Source organism: Camelus dromedarius, chromosome 31 (assembly GCF_036321535.1).
Source record: "Camelus dromedarius isolate mCamDro1 chromosome 31, mCamDro1.pat, whole genome shotgun sequence".
NCBI classification, from domain to species: Eukaryota; Metazoa; Chordata; class Mammalia; order Artiodactyla; family Camelidae; genus Camelus; species Camelus dromedarius.
The window spans coordinates 12,966,354-12,982,681 of NC_087466.1; the positions used below are offsets into that span (position 1 = coordinate 12,966,354).

Consider the following 16,328-nt stretch of genomic DNA (forward strand, 5'->3'; position numbering starts at 1 on the left):
ACCCGGCATAAAACTTGCATCCAGAATGGAACGCAGTCATTGGGCCTTTGCAATTTCCTATGGTAACCAAAGAACAAACTGTGTTTTAAAAACTCTTCTAGTAATGAGATTCACAAGAGGTCTCAAGTTACTAAGTGGCTTTGAGCCGCTTTTGAAACCGAAGTAAAGGAAAATCTCATTAATTTGAACTGTGCTAATAATGGAATTTGTTATACGTTAGCCTGGCCTAAGCTGCAAGTTTACCTTTTGCTCTACCTGTGAAGAAAACTTCACCACAGTAACCGTGTAAAGAAGACTGTGCGAGGAGTGTTCCATGTCTTTAAAAGAATAAACTGTTTTAAGGCTTCTAGCACCTCATCTTACCCAAAGAAATTCCTGCCAAATCCAGATGAGGTTTAAAGGTTGATTAGAGCAGCGGGGAAGTTAATACTACTTGGGAACTCCTTCTTTGTCAAATTCTCCTCTGTACTCAGAAGAAAGACAAGTTCATTTTGTTTAAGGATTCTGAACAGTCCCTTTAATGCAGACAGATCTCTTAACCTGCCCTTCGTACATATTGTCATGAATGAATGAGGTTTTCTTGAAACAGTAGCAAAGATCCATAATTACGACCACCAACAAAGGAAGGCACTCGATATAATGTTTTTTCTATGACACTTATATGTGTCAGGCTGTGTGCTAAGCACTTTCTGATTTCTTCATGCTGCGCCTGGTAACCGAGAGGTTCTTACTAGATGGTCACATTTACTATGAAAGTAATCTGCGTCTTCTTCCAGCTATAAGAGGACATTAACATCTATTGACCTCACGGGTATCAATGGACAGATAAAGAAAGGTCAAAGGAAAAGGAAGAAAACATACATAAATAAAGAAGTAGATGATAGATGATAGATATGGATGGGGAGGCAGATGGATGGATGGATGAACGGATGGATAGTTGGGTGGGTGGATGGATGGATGGATAGAGAGAGAGAGACAGAGACAGAGACAGAGAGATACAAAAGGCAAAGAAACAAGGAGAGGTGGCACTTTGGACATGCTAACTGGCTGTCAATGAATGGTTTACTCTCCATCCAATCAAGAACTATGGCAGGGTACATTAGAAAGTCAGCCATGAACCAAGAATGATACAGCCCTCCTGGCAACTGCAGCAAGCTGGCTTAGGATTCTGTATTTGGTGCTCCTCTGATGAGGTTCCAAGGTCTTGCTAAACTTAATCATTTCTCTAGAGGCAGACATGTAGGTTGTTATAAGCTTTTGCTATTAAATATAAATGCCATGATGAACTTCCTTACAAAGGTTCACATCTAAAGGGAATGAATAGATAGGTAGATGAATGACAGATGATAGATAGAAAGATAGATAGATAGATAGACAGATAGACAGAATGAAGGGAGGAAATAAACAAACAAGAAACAGATACATAGATAAATGGTGGTAAGTCCATACAGTAGAATACCACTCAGCAATAAAAAGGGATGAAGTATTGATACACACAACAATGTGGATGACTCTAACATTAATTACGCTGAGTGAAAGAAGCCAGACTTCTGTATGTTTCCATTTATATAGTTTGAGATAGAAAGCAGAGCAGCAGTTGCCTGGGTACCGGGATGCGAAGCAGGCAGGAAGGAAGACAAAGAGGGACCAGGAAAAGTTCTTGAGTGAAAATACATTTGTCATCTTTGATTGTGGTGATAGTTTCAGAGGTGAATACATATGTCAGCACTTGTCAAATTGCAAAGTTTAAATACATGCAGATTACTGCATGTCAACTATAATTTAGTACAGCCATAAAGTAGATGGTGATAGACAGACAGACAGACAGACAGTTGGTGGTGGATGGTACACTTGAAGGTGAACAAGAGAAAAGAGATCCAGCAGAAACTGGTTTAGGCTGCTGGGCTGAGGACTGGGGAGGAAGGCAGAGCCAAGGATAACATCGACTGCAGTGGGATACCACAGAGTGGAGGAGCATTTGAGGGGTACCCTTGGCAGGAGGGCTTCTAAGGATGAGGACATGGGAGAGGCAAATGGCCTTATACCTGAGCCCCAAACCATACTAGTTTCCACCCATCAGATGGACTTGTTCTTGGCCCTCGGCCCCAACATAGATTACCCCAGAGCGCAGCACTGTGCCTGGCACATCGTAGCCACTCAGCAAATGTTTGTCCACAGGAACAGACCCCATCTAAGCCCCACCCCAAACACACAGGTGTCCCAGCCGTCCTCCTGGCAAAGGCCTGGACTACCTTCCACTTCTGGCCTCCATTCCCACAATCCCCCAGCCCCTGGCTCTGCCCCCCCATCTTCCACACAAGCTTGTTTATGGGATGCGATGAACAAACAAGCCCGCTTCTCCAGCCCTATCCCCAAAGCTCCTGTTGGAACATGGATCCCGCTGTCTCTCCTGGCTTCCAGCGGTCCCCACAGGTTCTGCGGAAAGCAGGTTAGCTGAGGTCAGGATAGGAGGTTGGGATAGCCCTGAGTTCGCGCCTCAGCTCTGCCTCTCTTTAACATTGTGGCTGTGGGCCGATGAATTCCCCTTTCTGACCCTCAGTTTTCTCATCTGTGAAATTGGCATAGTAAGTAGTATTGGCCACAGAGTGCGTGTGACGATGCGTGAAATGAAGGCATGAAGGGCTTGGCGCACTGCATGGCCCACAGCAGGTGCTGAATAGAAGCTTCTTTTTTGTTTGTTTTGTTTGTCCCCTCTTTTTTGGGGGGAGGTAGTTAGGTTTATTTACATATTTATTTTAATTTAAAAAATTTTAACAGAGGTACTGTGAGTTGAATTCAGGACCTTGTGTATGCTTAGCACATGCTCCACCACTGAGCTCTACCCTCCCCCTATAAAAACTTCTTTATCCTAATTTTTATATAGTAGTTAGCAGGTCAAGAGCTTGGACTCTGGAGTCAGGCTGATCCAAATTCAAATCCCAGATAATTGCCCCTGGGTGAGTGACTTAATTTCTCCAAGCTTCAGTTTCCTCCTCTGTAAACCAGAGATGATATAAATGCCTTGGTTAGCAGCCTGGCGGGAAACAGAGGGCACCCTGAAACAGGTTAATCTGAGGAGCATTGAGTAGATTATTTGCACAGGTGTGGGCAGGGTTTGGGATCAGTAAGGCAGAGTGCAATACCTGGGGCTAGCAGACGGAGGCACTGTTCTTGCCCCGGGTCTGCAGGAGCAAGGAGAAGGGTTAATTCCTGAACCTGGAAAGGGGAGCTGAAGGGAGAGAATCACCCAATGGGAGCTGTGGCTTTTGGAAGAGGCACAGCCACACAGCAAGGAGGAGTCTGGGGGATTCATGTCCTCCCTCGATTCTCCTGCCAGTGCCTCTTCTCTTCTTGGGCAGAACCAACCAGCAGCCAGGGTGCATGGGATCCCACTGATGCCATCGACCCAGGTCAGCCTCCTGGGCTCAGAGCAAACAGTGAAAGGGGCAAGTAGGCCTAGGGGGGCAAAGAGATGAAATCCAATATACAAAAGTCCCACCCCACTGGATCAATAGGATAACTGAGTGCGTGTCCATAAGGCATTTAGCACATAAGAGGGCTTCGCTAAGTGGCAGCCCGTGGTTATCCCAGAACCCACCCTCGCCTGGGTTCTTGAGGTTGGTACCAGGCCAGCTTTGACCCAACCTACAGTGCTGGGAATGGAGCTGAGCTGATCTTCTGCTACATTCTGTGTTTACTTAGAGAAAACTTGGCAGCTGAGAGCAAGAAGAGGTTGACTGTGGTTTTCTGCAACAGCTGGGGGTGGAGGGAAGGCAGAGAGAGGGGAGCTGGAATCTATTAGGACTCCTAAAAGCCAAGAGACCCCAGAGCCCAGGAATCTGAGAAGAGTCCACGTCAAGGGCTGCATTTGCCTGCGTTCTCTTGGCCAAGGGGGCTGTGGATTTCAAGGCTGAGTGATGAGCTCTGGGACCTTGTCCCCAGGAGGCAGGGCCACGGGGCAGCCCCCAGTGCTGGCCACGTGGAATGTGCCACTCTTGGAACCAAGGCTTTTGCTTTTTTAAATTGGCTTGTAAATCTCTGTATAGTTTTCAGGGTTTAGGAATTTTATTTTATCTGGATTAAAGTCATGTTCTGCTTTGGCATCGGAAGGCGTTTATGACTGTTAAAACAAGAAATGAAAAATATAGGCCTGGAATCAGCAAGGCTGCCTCCTGCCAGACTCATAGGGATTTGTCTGGGGAGCCAGGCTAAAGGTTTTCTGCCCCTTCTCCCTGACTGCTCTGGTCTTTCTCGGTAAAGCTGGAGCCGAGCAGCAAATACAATGGGTTGGGAGGGAGGGTCCATTAGGAAGAAAACTTTTATCTTTGCTTAGGTGAACTTTACCACTTTCCCCTCATTCTCTGTCCCTGCCCCCAGCACACCCTCTAGGGCATTGTTTAAAGGGCTTTCTCACTGTCACTGTCACTTGGCTTCACTTGGTCTAAGGGAGCAGATGGCTTAAGACTTTTGCTTCATCATTTTGGGATAACTTTGAACTCCCCAAATTGCCATTTTGGGCAAGATTTAAATAACTGAGATTCCAGCTTCATTGACCTACTTTGCCATCTTCCCTATTCCCTCCTGCTTTTAAAGCACACACGTGTACACACACACACACACACACACACACACACACACACAATTTCTCTCCTAACGGCAAGAGTTACGCACATTTCACGAAGAAACCTGGAAGGCAAAGAAAAGCACCACGGGGGGTGGGGAGGGGGGAGGGGGGAAGAAAAAGATCATGAGAGAAAATCACTCAAGTTTTTGGCAAAGATTGCTCCAGTATTTTTCCTCCTATCTATCTATCACATATCTGTTCTTAATAATATCACAGGCTATGCGCAATCTTATTGCCTGTATTTTCGCTTATATGTTGTGAGCATCTTTGTGTTCCTGCAGATAAGGTGTTGTGTTTTATGATAATAACAATAATGATTGCCGTTTGTTAAGCACTGAGGTTAAGAATTCAGCCTCTGTAGTCAGAGAGATTTGGATTCTAATCTCACCTCGGTCAATTTCTAGCTGTGTCTTCGGGCAAGTGACTTAATCTTGCTGGACCTGAGTTCCCTCATCTGTGAAGTAGGGATTAAATGTGGTCTACCTCAGAGGGATGGTGGCTGGGAAGATCAAATAAAATTCTGGTAAAGAAATAAAAGCCTGGGGAGTGAGAGGTATAGAGTAAGTGTTCAATAAATCCTAGTCTATTCCTACTGCCGTGTTCAGCAGTGATCTATGTGAGACATTTGTCTGTGTTTTTCTTTTCATGAGAGTGTTACATGCGGCATTCTCTCTAAAGCAGAACTTTGCGTTCCACAGCATTTGTTTCATGGTAAGCAGCTAGATGGTTTTAAACTTCTATCTTCCCCCAAGAACACTCGACAAAATTGGCAGTCTGTACTATGCAAAAATTCACCCAGAAATGGAAGAGAGGGACATTTGCACAAGCTGGGTTGTGTCTACAGAATTAGAAGGCACAGTTGGACTAATTTTAGTGCCTAAAAATTGGAAACATTGGAATCATGCTTCACAGGAAAGGCAAGTTCTTGAAAGTGGCAAAAGGAACCGTCAGGATGGGTTGAATTGGGAACCATTCCCTCGAGGCTTGGGCGCTGTCCCAGGCTGTACCCCGACTCGATCGGGCTGGAAGTTAAAAGGCTCAGGCAGGAAAGGGTTAAATGTCCTTCAGGTCTGCAGGTTAGAAGTGGGGGTGGGGACCGCCTTCACATTGCCCCCTCATTGTCTTGGTTTTCCCAGCTATCTGCTTTCCTTTGTCTTGCCAGAGATAATTTTGCTGCTGCGACCGGGCAGTCGGCCGTCTGCTGTGCTGGGGGCTCGCTGGTATTTTGTCCTCTGGGATTTCCGAGAGGCACAGGCCCCTGTGATTGGCCTCACGTGGGCAAAAACTGCACACAACTCACTTTGTATCTGAGGAGCCGAGCGGGGGCCTAGCTCCCTTTCGTCGCGGCCAATCAGGCCGGGGCTGGGAATTTATGAGATGAAGGGGAACCACTTTGAAGAAAGGCGCCCTTGTCTGCCGCCTCACCATTGCTCGGGGGCGCGCGTGGGGCGGTGGGGAGGGGTGGGCACGGCCGGAGGGCCGGCGCCCTGGGGATGGATGGGGAAAGAAAAGAATCTGAGACATCAGGGTCAAAAGTCTTTTCTGTGAACAGGAAAGAAAACCGAGCGGGCCGCTTTCCTCCCTGCAGGTGTGTTCTCACAGGGCGGAGCCGCCGCCTTCCCCAAGGGTCAGGAAGAATGAGAGCATCCCAGCCCCTGCCTGCATTTGCCCCCAGCCCCCAGCCCTCCAAGAGAGCACAACCAGAGAGGGCGAGAGCCAATCACTTCTAGAGGCAATCATGGCAGCCGATATTCTAGAAGCAGCAATATCCCCACCATGGCAGAGAGGTGCAGCCTCACCTCTTGCTAGCCTCATACCTTCCCGCTTCTTGTCTCTGAGCCTCCGTCTCCTTGTCTCTAAAAACATGTGGTTAATCATACTCCCTTGCTCACAGGGCTGTTGGGAGAAACGTGTGTAAAGCACTCAGTGCGGCGCCTGGTATTCAGTAAGCGCTGAATAAGTAGAAGCTATTATTAATGGCAATATATTTGGTTTCAAAAGAGGCATTCCACTTTCATTAAAGCCAGAATTAAAGTCCATTCATTGACTTGTTCTCTCACTCATCCAGGCAAAAAGTAAACATTTATTTAGCAAGGCCTACTATGTGCTGGTTATTTTCCTGGAGACGATGATTACGGTAGCTACCACCTGCTTGGGGCTGACTGTGTGTTAGGCTCTCTTTTATGCCCTTCGTGGGCACTAACTTACATAAGCTTCACAAGCCCACTGTGGGGTGGTAGGTACTGTTTCCCCCACTATCTGAAAGCAGAGCGTTCCTGTGACACGTTTGTAAAACAGACTGGCGTAAAGTGAAGAAGCAATTACCTTAGGACACATCTTGCTAACGGAAGCACAAAATACATCGAGACAAAGCACAGATGCTCGCACAGTTCAAAGCTACGGTGGCTTGATGCTGAGTGTGGATCCCGGGGAAGGAGATTGGCGGTGCCAGTCTTGCTGCCTCGGGCACGCATTTTCTCTGTTGCCTCTGTAAACAACAAAACAGCAAAACAAACCCTGAATGCTATTTTGGCTTTTAGCCTTTTTTTCCGTAAAAGCGAAAATCCTCTTCAGATTCCTTTCGGTTAGCAAAACAGGTACTAACGTAGGTCTTTGAAGTGAAGTGGGATAAAGCGGGCTTCTGATAAGCAGGGACTACCTGTATTGAGAAAATGAACTTGGCCAAGATCACACAGCTCATAAGATTAGGAGCTGGGATTTGAACTAATTCTGCCTGCTTCTCAAGTCTATGTCTTAAACACTCTGCTAGCTCTAAACTAATAAATAACACATGATTCCTGTCCTTCACATCCCCGGTGGGAGTTCTGTCCTCTAGAACTTCCTGCAATGAGAGAAATATTTGCTATCTGTGCTGTCCAATACAGTGGCCACTGAGAATTTGAAATGTGGTAGTGCAAATGAGGGGCTGGATTTTTAAACTTTATTTAATTTGTATTAACTTCAATGTAGATTCAAATGGCCTCACTTGGCTAGGGGCTATTTTATTAAACATCACAGCTCTAGGAATTCAGAGCCTAGGTGAAGAAATTCACATTAATCAAGGCGGTGAGTGTTATCTATTGCTCTGCCCAAGTTCTAAGGGCAGAGAGAGGAGAAGACAGCCTTGGTGTGGGGCGTGGTCCGGGGCGAGGTCACAAGAGGCTTCCTAGAGAAAGCAATTTCTGAGCCAAGTCTTGAGGAAGGAGGAGTTGGGGTTGCGGGGGAAGGGAGAGGCCACGTATCTTAAATACACCCAAATATGCTGGATTTCACAATAGGGACTGTGCTCAGCCCGTACTTTGGTAGATACTGAAACCTATAATCAAGACCCAGGGTCTTCTTTGAGCTACGAGATAACCAGAGCTCACCCACAAAGGATGAAAGAATATTGGATTCAGGAATGCATCCACTGTTGTTTTTCTTTCCCCCTTCAGTTTACAGGTATCTGCTTGTGTTTAGCTTCTAACCATCACCTCTCTGAAGATGTGAAAACACCTGGAAAACAAATTTTAAAAATTCACCGGCTCCTCAGAACGCTTTGTCAGTATCGTGTGAAGCTAAATGTCCAAGAATCGTGAGCCAGCTCCAGGCAGACAAAAGAGCAGTAATAATAATAAGGATAATGATGATAATAATGAAAAACAGTTACCACTTATTAAGACACTTACTTTGTGCCAGACCCAATGTTAAGTGCTTTCGTATATTGATCGTCTCACACAATCTTACAATCCATTCTCTACGTGACAGCAAAGTGGCCTTTTTAAGACATAAACTCTAAATCAGATCATGCTAGTCTGTGGCTAAAAACCCTTAAGTGGCTTCCCATTATATTTAGAGTGAAATCAAAGTTTCTTGCCCTGGTCTACCTCTCCCCATCTGCTCTCACTCTCCACCTACTCACTAAGCTCCAGACACGTAAGACCTCCCTCTGATATAAAGTGCCAAGCTATTGCCTGCCCCAGGACCTTTGCTCTTGCTGTTCCCCCAATAATCAACTCATGTCCCTACCCTAACCCTCCACTAGCATGAAAGTGCTGGAGGACAGGGACCTTGTTTCTTTGACCACTGTTTGCATCTTCAGTCCCTAGGACAGTAGGTACTCAATAAAAATTTGTGATGTATTTGAAAGAATTTCAACCCTATGTACTAGGCGTTATTATTCTCACGTAATAGGTGAAGAAATTGAAGGTCAGAGTGGTTAATTTGCTCAAAGCCACGCAGTTTCTGAGTTTCCGACTACACAGCTGGAGGATTCTGTCCATTTTCTCCTTGTCAGCTGGCTGGGCTGAGGCTGCACAGCTACCTCTGGAGGACAAGCATCCGTCAAGATGCAGTTTTCATCCTTTCACTCTGCAAACGGCCCTGGTTTGCCTCACTTGGTCCTTTATTGCCAGGATCTGTCTATATAATAAGAAACCCTAGCCTGCAAAACTACCCAGTCTTCCTCTGGCTTTAACTTTATGTTTTTCTTTGATCATAAATTAAATGAGTATTGTAGACAGATTGGAAAGTATAGAAAAAAACATAGAAAGAAGCTTGGAGTAGGGGGAGGGCAGGAAACCACTCATGACTTCACTACCCAGAGGCAAGTTGGTTAACGCTTTGGTTTCTTGACGGTCAGTCTTTTCAATCGTCTTTATAACAGAGTTGATACTGTCTCTCTGTGTAATGTTATATCCTGCTTTTGTCCCTTAATGCAGCATTAAATTTTTTTCATAAGCATTACAGCTAATGGTTGCATAATATTCCTTCACTTGGGTACACCCAGTTTACTCAACCAAATTTCTTCTTTTCGGGGGAATTCCCTTTTCTCATTCTGCAAGTCAGCAGGCCAAAAATACGGCTTCACTGTAAGGAGGCACACATTACAATTTCAACTTAATGATAAAGAGATGCTTGGACAATTATGTTTCCCTTTCAAGATCAGAAGAAGGCATGCCTGTATTGCATCAGAATAATTATTGCTGTTATTTTATCATTTTCTGAGATTTCATAGTATCCAAAACTTGTGGCTATTCCAGAGAAAATCCTGAATTATACCTAAAAGTCTTCACCCAAAGCATACGTTTTAGGGCTGTGTTGACTCCCATCAAAATCCCCTTGGTTGCCTTGTCATCTATACCTTCTCAGCCACTGACCATTCCCATGATACAGCAGCTGCCACTGCAGCCAACAGGTAGGGTGAAAAAGGGCCAGGAATCTGGAGGCTAGAAACCAAGGTTTAAGGCCCAGCTTCAGGACCTAACCACTTGCTCTTGGAAGTGGCACTTCTCTTTCTCCTCTGATCATAGTCCGTGCCTCTGAGAACTGTGAAGGTCAAATGAGGGATCAGATGGGGAGGGTGTGTAGTAAACTCAAAAGAGCCATAAAGTTGTTTGGAATTCTTATGATCCAATGAGTTATGACCACAGCGGCTATTTAAAAAGACTTAAAGGTCAGCAGAGCCAATGTTCTCCAGCCCAAATCTTTAAAAGGCTGGCTCTTGTTATAAGACGATATATATAAACCGGATTAGCAGGTCCTCTGTCTGTGATAAATTCATGAGGATTTGAAAGAGTCGGGGTAGCAGGCTTTGCTCATTGCCTACCCAGTATCCACGTCCTGCCTGGCTCTGTCCTAACACATGCTCAGTTAGCGTCAGGCATTCACGCAGTCTCCATTGGGCATGTGACTCAGAGCAAGGTGACTCCACCCCCAGCTGCAGGGGTGGGCCTGATTGGTCAGAGAATAATCTCGCCCTTTGCTAGTGATTGGTCCTGCAGAGGCCATGTGATCTATTCTGGCCATTAAGACAGTGGGTATGTGGAGGGAGATCTCCTTGCTTCTAACAAAGTATCCCAGGAAAGGAGAGTGTTTCTTTTCTTTCTGGATGCCCCACCTTGAACTCTGGCCTCCATCTAGCTTTCAGACTTGGGGATGAAACCAACACGGAAAGGGGAAGAGGGGCAAGAGGAGGATGGTGGATGATGGTAAAATAACAACAACAACAGTAGCAGCAAACATTCATTGCACATTTAGAGCTCGCCAGGTGCTGCTTGAAATGTATCATGTGCTTTAGCTCAGGGGGTGGCCCCACCTATTTTGATGGCCTGTGAACCGAAAATGGTTTTTATAGTTTGTAATGGTTGAAGAAAAATCAAAAGAAGACTATTTCACAACACATGAAAGTGATGTAAAATTCAACTCTAGTACCCATAAATAAAATTTCCCTGTTACACAGCCATGCCCATTCATTGTTGTCTATGGCTGCTTTCATGCTACAATGGTGGAGTTGTGTGGTTGGACAGAAACTACCAGCTACCTTGCCAAGAGCGAAGCATCTAATATTTACTACCTGGCCCTTTTGCCCACTCTTGCTTTAGCACATCAATAACCCTAAGAGTTGGTGTACTCTTACTATCCTGTTTTGCACCAATGAGAAAACTGAAGCTCAGAGAGGTTAAGTAATTTGTTCAAGGTCACACAGCTATGAAGAGGTGGACTTCAGATTCACTACCAAACAGTGTGGCTCCAGAGCCAGTGCTCTTCACCACCACTTTGGGAAAGAACCTGGATTCCCAATGACATTGTTGAGATGCTGAGTCAACTGACGCCAAACCTGCCTCCCCTTGGGATTTCCATGCTGAAGAGGTACATGACATTACTGTATTGGCAAAACCAGTTTGAGACTGTGTTTCTGTTCTTTGAGGGTAAAAGCATCCCAGCTGATTCTATGAGAAAGCACATAAAGGAGGTAAGAGCAGAAAGGGAAGGCAAGCTATCAGCCTCTCGGCCCAACTGCTTTCTTTCCCCAGTCAAGAGAATAAAAGCTTTCCTTCTCCAGATACTTCAGGTCTCCACAAGTTCTTCCCTTTAAAAGGGATTAGGAAGGAAATCCTATTTTAGAATAGCTGCTGCTTTTGGCAATCTGCAATATTAGCCTGATGAGGAATTACACTTGCTAATAAAATATCTCAAGTTGGGTTGAGTCTAATTGTTGCAAGTGCGAGTTGTAATAGCCTGTCGCGGGGACTTCTGTGCCGGCGCATCCCTCGCTTGGCTACAGCCCATGTGGAAAATCAATTTCCTCTAAATGTTTGAAGAATGGCACAGAAGGACCTGATTTCTTTTCCCTCTGCTGGAGTCAATCTGGAGACAGTGAGCCTATAAAATGAATGAAAATAGCTAAGGTTGCAAGATGTTGGGTAGAACGCCGAGCTAAGCAAAGCCTGATCACAAGCTCTGAGTTCTAGCTTCTTTTTTTTTGGTTTGTTTTTTACGTTTTGGGGGGAAGCAATTAGGTTTATTTATTTACTTATTTATTTTAGTGGAGGTACTGGGGATTGAACCCAAGACCTCGCATGCACTCTACCACTGAGCTATATACTCTCCCTCCCCACCAACCCGAGTTCTAGCTTTTTGTCCTAAGGCCACAGACAATACACATTTGTTTCCCAAATAGACACGCTCTTGAAAAGTCACAGAACAGAAAAGATCTGACTTCTACCCAGCAATTTCACTTCTAGGAATCTCTCCCACTGAAAAACTCCCACCACTAGGCAAGATTAGACAAACAGGGTGTTCCTCTTAACCTAGTTTGTGAGGGTGAAAAATTGGAGGTAAGATAATTATCCAACAAGAGGAGACTGGCTAAATAAATGGTGATATTTCCATGCTCTGTAGCCATTAAGAAGAAACAGACAAATCTGTATGTATTCATAGGGAAAGATTTTTGTGATATGGTATTGAGTGAAAAAAAAGCAAGTTGCAGACCAATGTGTACAGTATAGGTTTGTTTTTATAAAAAAAAAAAACACTTCAACAGTGATGTGCACATTTTTATGTAGATGTTTGTACATGAGTAGAGAGAGGTCTGAAAGGATACACACCAGGTTGTAGATGGTGGCAACTTACACTCAGAAGTGGGAATGGTGCAGATGAGAGGGGGAACTTCCCTTCTACACTATTTAGATTATTTTTACAACAAGGGTATATGACTTTGGTAATGAAAAATGAAATAACAAATTGGCTTTCCAGCATGTGTGATTAGCACTGTACTCACCACCATTTCTGAGTTTTACAGAGGATCAGGTCTTGATTCCACAGTGCCACTAGCCAATCAAGCTGCAGATGCAGGTTTGTTACACAGCCTGACCTGAGAGCTTTTCTTAGTCTACAGTTGCCACAAAGAGACTTCAACCTTAGCTATCTGCCTACCAGGTCAGAAGCAAACCAAAATGTCCTTCTGCCAAGGCCAGAATTTAAAGATTGACTTTTAAAAATTGTGGCAAAAAATATGTAACATAAAATGTACTATTTTAACCATTTAAAAGTGTACAGTTCAGTGGTATTGGGTACATTCACAGTGCTAAGAAATCCCCAGCACTGTGTGGTTCCAGAACTTTTTCATCACTCCAAAAGGAAGCCGCCTACCCATTAGCAATCACTCTCCATTCCCCTCTCCCCTGGCCCTGTTAAACCACTAATCTGCTTTCTGTCTCTATGGATTTGCCTATCCTAAACATTTCATAGAAATGAATTCATACCATATGTGGCCTTTTGTGCCTGGCTTCTTTCCCTTAACTTAATGTTTTCAAGGTTCATCCATGTTGGGGCAGGTGTCAGCACTTCATGCCTTTTTATGGCTGCATAATATTCCATTGCATGGATAGAGCACAATTTATGGACTCATCAGTTGATGGACATTTTAATTGTTTTTATCTTTTAGATATTATGAATAATGCTGCTATGACCATTCCTATACACATTTTTGTTGAACACTTGTTTTCTACTCTTTTGGGTGTATACATAGGAATGGAATTGTGGGGTGATATAGTAATTCTGTGTTTATCCTTATCAAGATTTGCTTTTAAAATGCCAGAAGGCTAGTCTCCTGACCATAGTGGGAAAAACTTTCCCTAAGTTTCTCTAGTATGTCCTCTGTGTCTAGGCAGTTAAGTACATACATGGAGATAATTACTGTATAATTACTTTACATACACTTAAAAAACCATCTGCTAAGATCCCACTTCTAGAGTATTCCAAATATTGCTATTACATGAGCAATTGGGGAACTATTATTCAAAGTACATTAATCAAATGATTAATCCAGGATTTCTTGTGTAAGTTTCACTTTCTGTCACACTTGTGGAAATTCAACAATTCTGACTATTCTTAAGCTCAATGGCACTAACCTTGAATTGTCCAAAAGTTAGCCCAGGTGGGCAGGGTCTTGAAATGGGCTTTTGCTGAATGGTAGCTTGCAATAATTAGTGTATTTCAAGGTGGACTTAACTTGGGATCAATAAAACACAGTAGTTATGTGGCTTTGGGATGTAGGTTGTGGGTTCAAGTCCCAACTCTGCCATCAACTAATTTATCTTGGGAAAGTCACTTTCCCCTTCTGAGTCCCCCAGTTTCCTCGTCTGTAATATGGGACTGATTATAGAACATAATTCATGGTTCAGTCATTTAACAAACATTTATTATACACATACTATTTACCAGCCCTGACTAAAACAGACAGGAATCTCTGGCCTTGTGGGGAGAGACAAAAAATAAACATAACAATAAGTGATTTTGAGGTAGTTAGACATACATTTTATGAGGAAAAAATAGAACAGGAGTGCTGAGGAAAGGTCTGCGTTTTAAATAGTGTCATCAGCATAAGCCCCACTAAGAAGGTGATAGGTGAACAAAGATTTCAAAGAAAGAAAGAGGATAAATCATGGGAATATCTGAGAGGAATGGGAACAGACAGTGCAAAGGTCCTGAGGCAGGAGTGTTCCATCATGTTCATGGAAGGGCAAGGAGACTGGTGTGCTGGGACCAAAGTGCACGTGAGGGAGGATAGAAGATGCTGATTTCGTGGGCTACTGTGAGGACTGTGGATTTTACTCTGAGAGAGATAAGGAGCCCTTGTACGTTTTTGACCTGAGCAGACTTACATCTCAGAAGCATCATTTAAGCTGCTGTGTTGAAAGCAGACCACAGACAGACAAGGGCAGCAGTGGGCAGACCAGTTAGGATCACACTGCAGTAACCCAGGTGAGAGACGGTGGGGGCTTGGACCAAGGTGAGGGGCACGGAGGTGCTGAGATACTGTCGAGTTCTGAATACATTATGAAGGCAGAGCCAACACAGTTTCCTGTTGGGACGATTAAATAAGATAACACAGGCAAAGCTCTCATCACAGCATCTGTATGTGTTTAGTACAAAATAAGGGCCACCATTATCATCAGGGTGGGTCCCTTGCAGGGACTGATCAGGAGCCAAAAAGAAAGTAAGCAAGAGAGAACCTACTCAGTTTCCTGTGTGATTTACAGTGAGTTTTAAGGTCACCAAAGGTAATGAGGCTTTAACACAATGAAGACAAGGGCTTCTGCACCTCCCAGAGAACTGGGAAGCCCAAAGCATCAAAACCACATACTTTTGACCAAAATAGAGATTTTAAGGTCAAATTTTTCAGATAATTGCAAAAGCTTTCTTCTCACAATGTATGGAAGGCAATATCAGTTGGGGAAAAATGTTTCTAGATTCCCTGGCTTTGGAAATACTTACCGGCAATAGCATTGCAGCCCAGGTATTTATTTCAGGGTTTTCGACTGAATGCCCGACTCCAGAATTCCTTTCAGAAGGTGAAGCAATGGCCAAGAGACAACTGGATTCTTTTCAACATGCCTTCTTGTCACTCCAAATTCCAGAGACGGGACAAGAGGTCGTTTCAGAGGCTGATCAAGATGGATTTTTCCAAGGGGGATGCCAAAATCACTGCTCGAGCCTCGGGTAAATATGCCTCCCGGAAGCCCTCTGCCAACCTCTTCCCATTGGACATCTGGCCCCAGCAGGGAGAAGCAGACACCGAGGCACTTTTGGTTCTGACGCTGGCAAAGAAAGGCTGACTAAATTCATCATGAGTGCAAATGAAAGTCTACCAAACTGTACCTCTATCTCTGTTGTATCACCTGCCTTTCTAGAGCTGGCAAAGGTCTTGCTTCCACACCACCCCCCCCTTTTTTTTTTTTTTTTTTCATTTTGCTCTGGATTAAGGTGTGATTTTTTTTTTACAGTTAATTAGAAGATAATAATGTCAGTGAGCTTATTGTTAATTATTTGTATCTGTACTTAATACTTATAAGTGTGCTCAGTTTCTTGCAAGCTAATATTTGACTTGTCAGATGTGTTAGTCACTGTAATTAATTGAGCCCATGTACATTTACTGGTGCTGTGGGGAAAGTTACAGGAACAGCGGCAGATAAGAAATGTCTCTGCCACCCTGCACTTACCCCTTGGATGAGAACTTTGGGGAACTGGATCTTTCTTGTGACATTCATTCTTTACCTGTCCAGCTTCTTTCCTCACTTTTCTGTTAGACCTCCCTTGTGTCTGTTAATTTCTTTTGCACCACCAGACCCAGCTGCATTATTTGCGGGATCTAGTGCAAAATTAAAACCTGGACCCTCTTCTCCCTCAGTTATCAAGAATTTCAGAGTATTAAATCCAACGTGGGGTCCCAGTGACTGCATAGGACTCACGCCTGTGAAGCCCACCCTGCATACCATGATCAACTTTTGCCTTTTCCCAAAAGGCATCTCCCCACCAAAAAGCACCCCATCCCTCTTCTCCACAGCAGGAACAGTGCACAGCACCCAAGAAGGTCTCAAGAAATAAGCAAAAGAATTTTCCAAATGCAAGCTTGAAAAATGCAGAGTGTAACCATGGAACT

The 16,328-nt window shown here is 44.3% G+C and overlaps 1 long non-coding RNA gene across 1 annotated transcript in view; it reads right to left on the reverse strand.

Annotated features, from left to right (window-relative positions):
* LOC135319774 (uncharacterized) overlaps window positions 1–16,328 on the reverse strand; it is a 250,971-nt gene that overhangs the window by 8,049 nt on the left and 226,594 nt on the right. The window contains exon 4 of the long non-coding RNA XR_010378644.1: window positions 6,950–7,112. This is a non-coding gene — a long non-coding RNA (uncharacterized LOC135319774). The remainder of the gene's footprint in view (window positions 1–6,949; window positions 7,113–16,328) is intronic.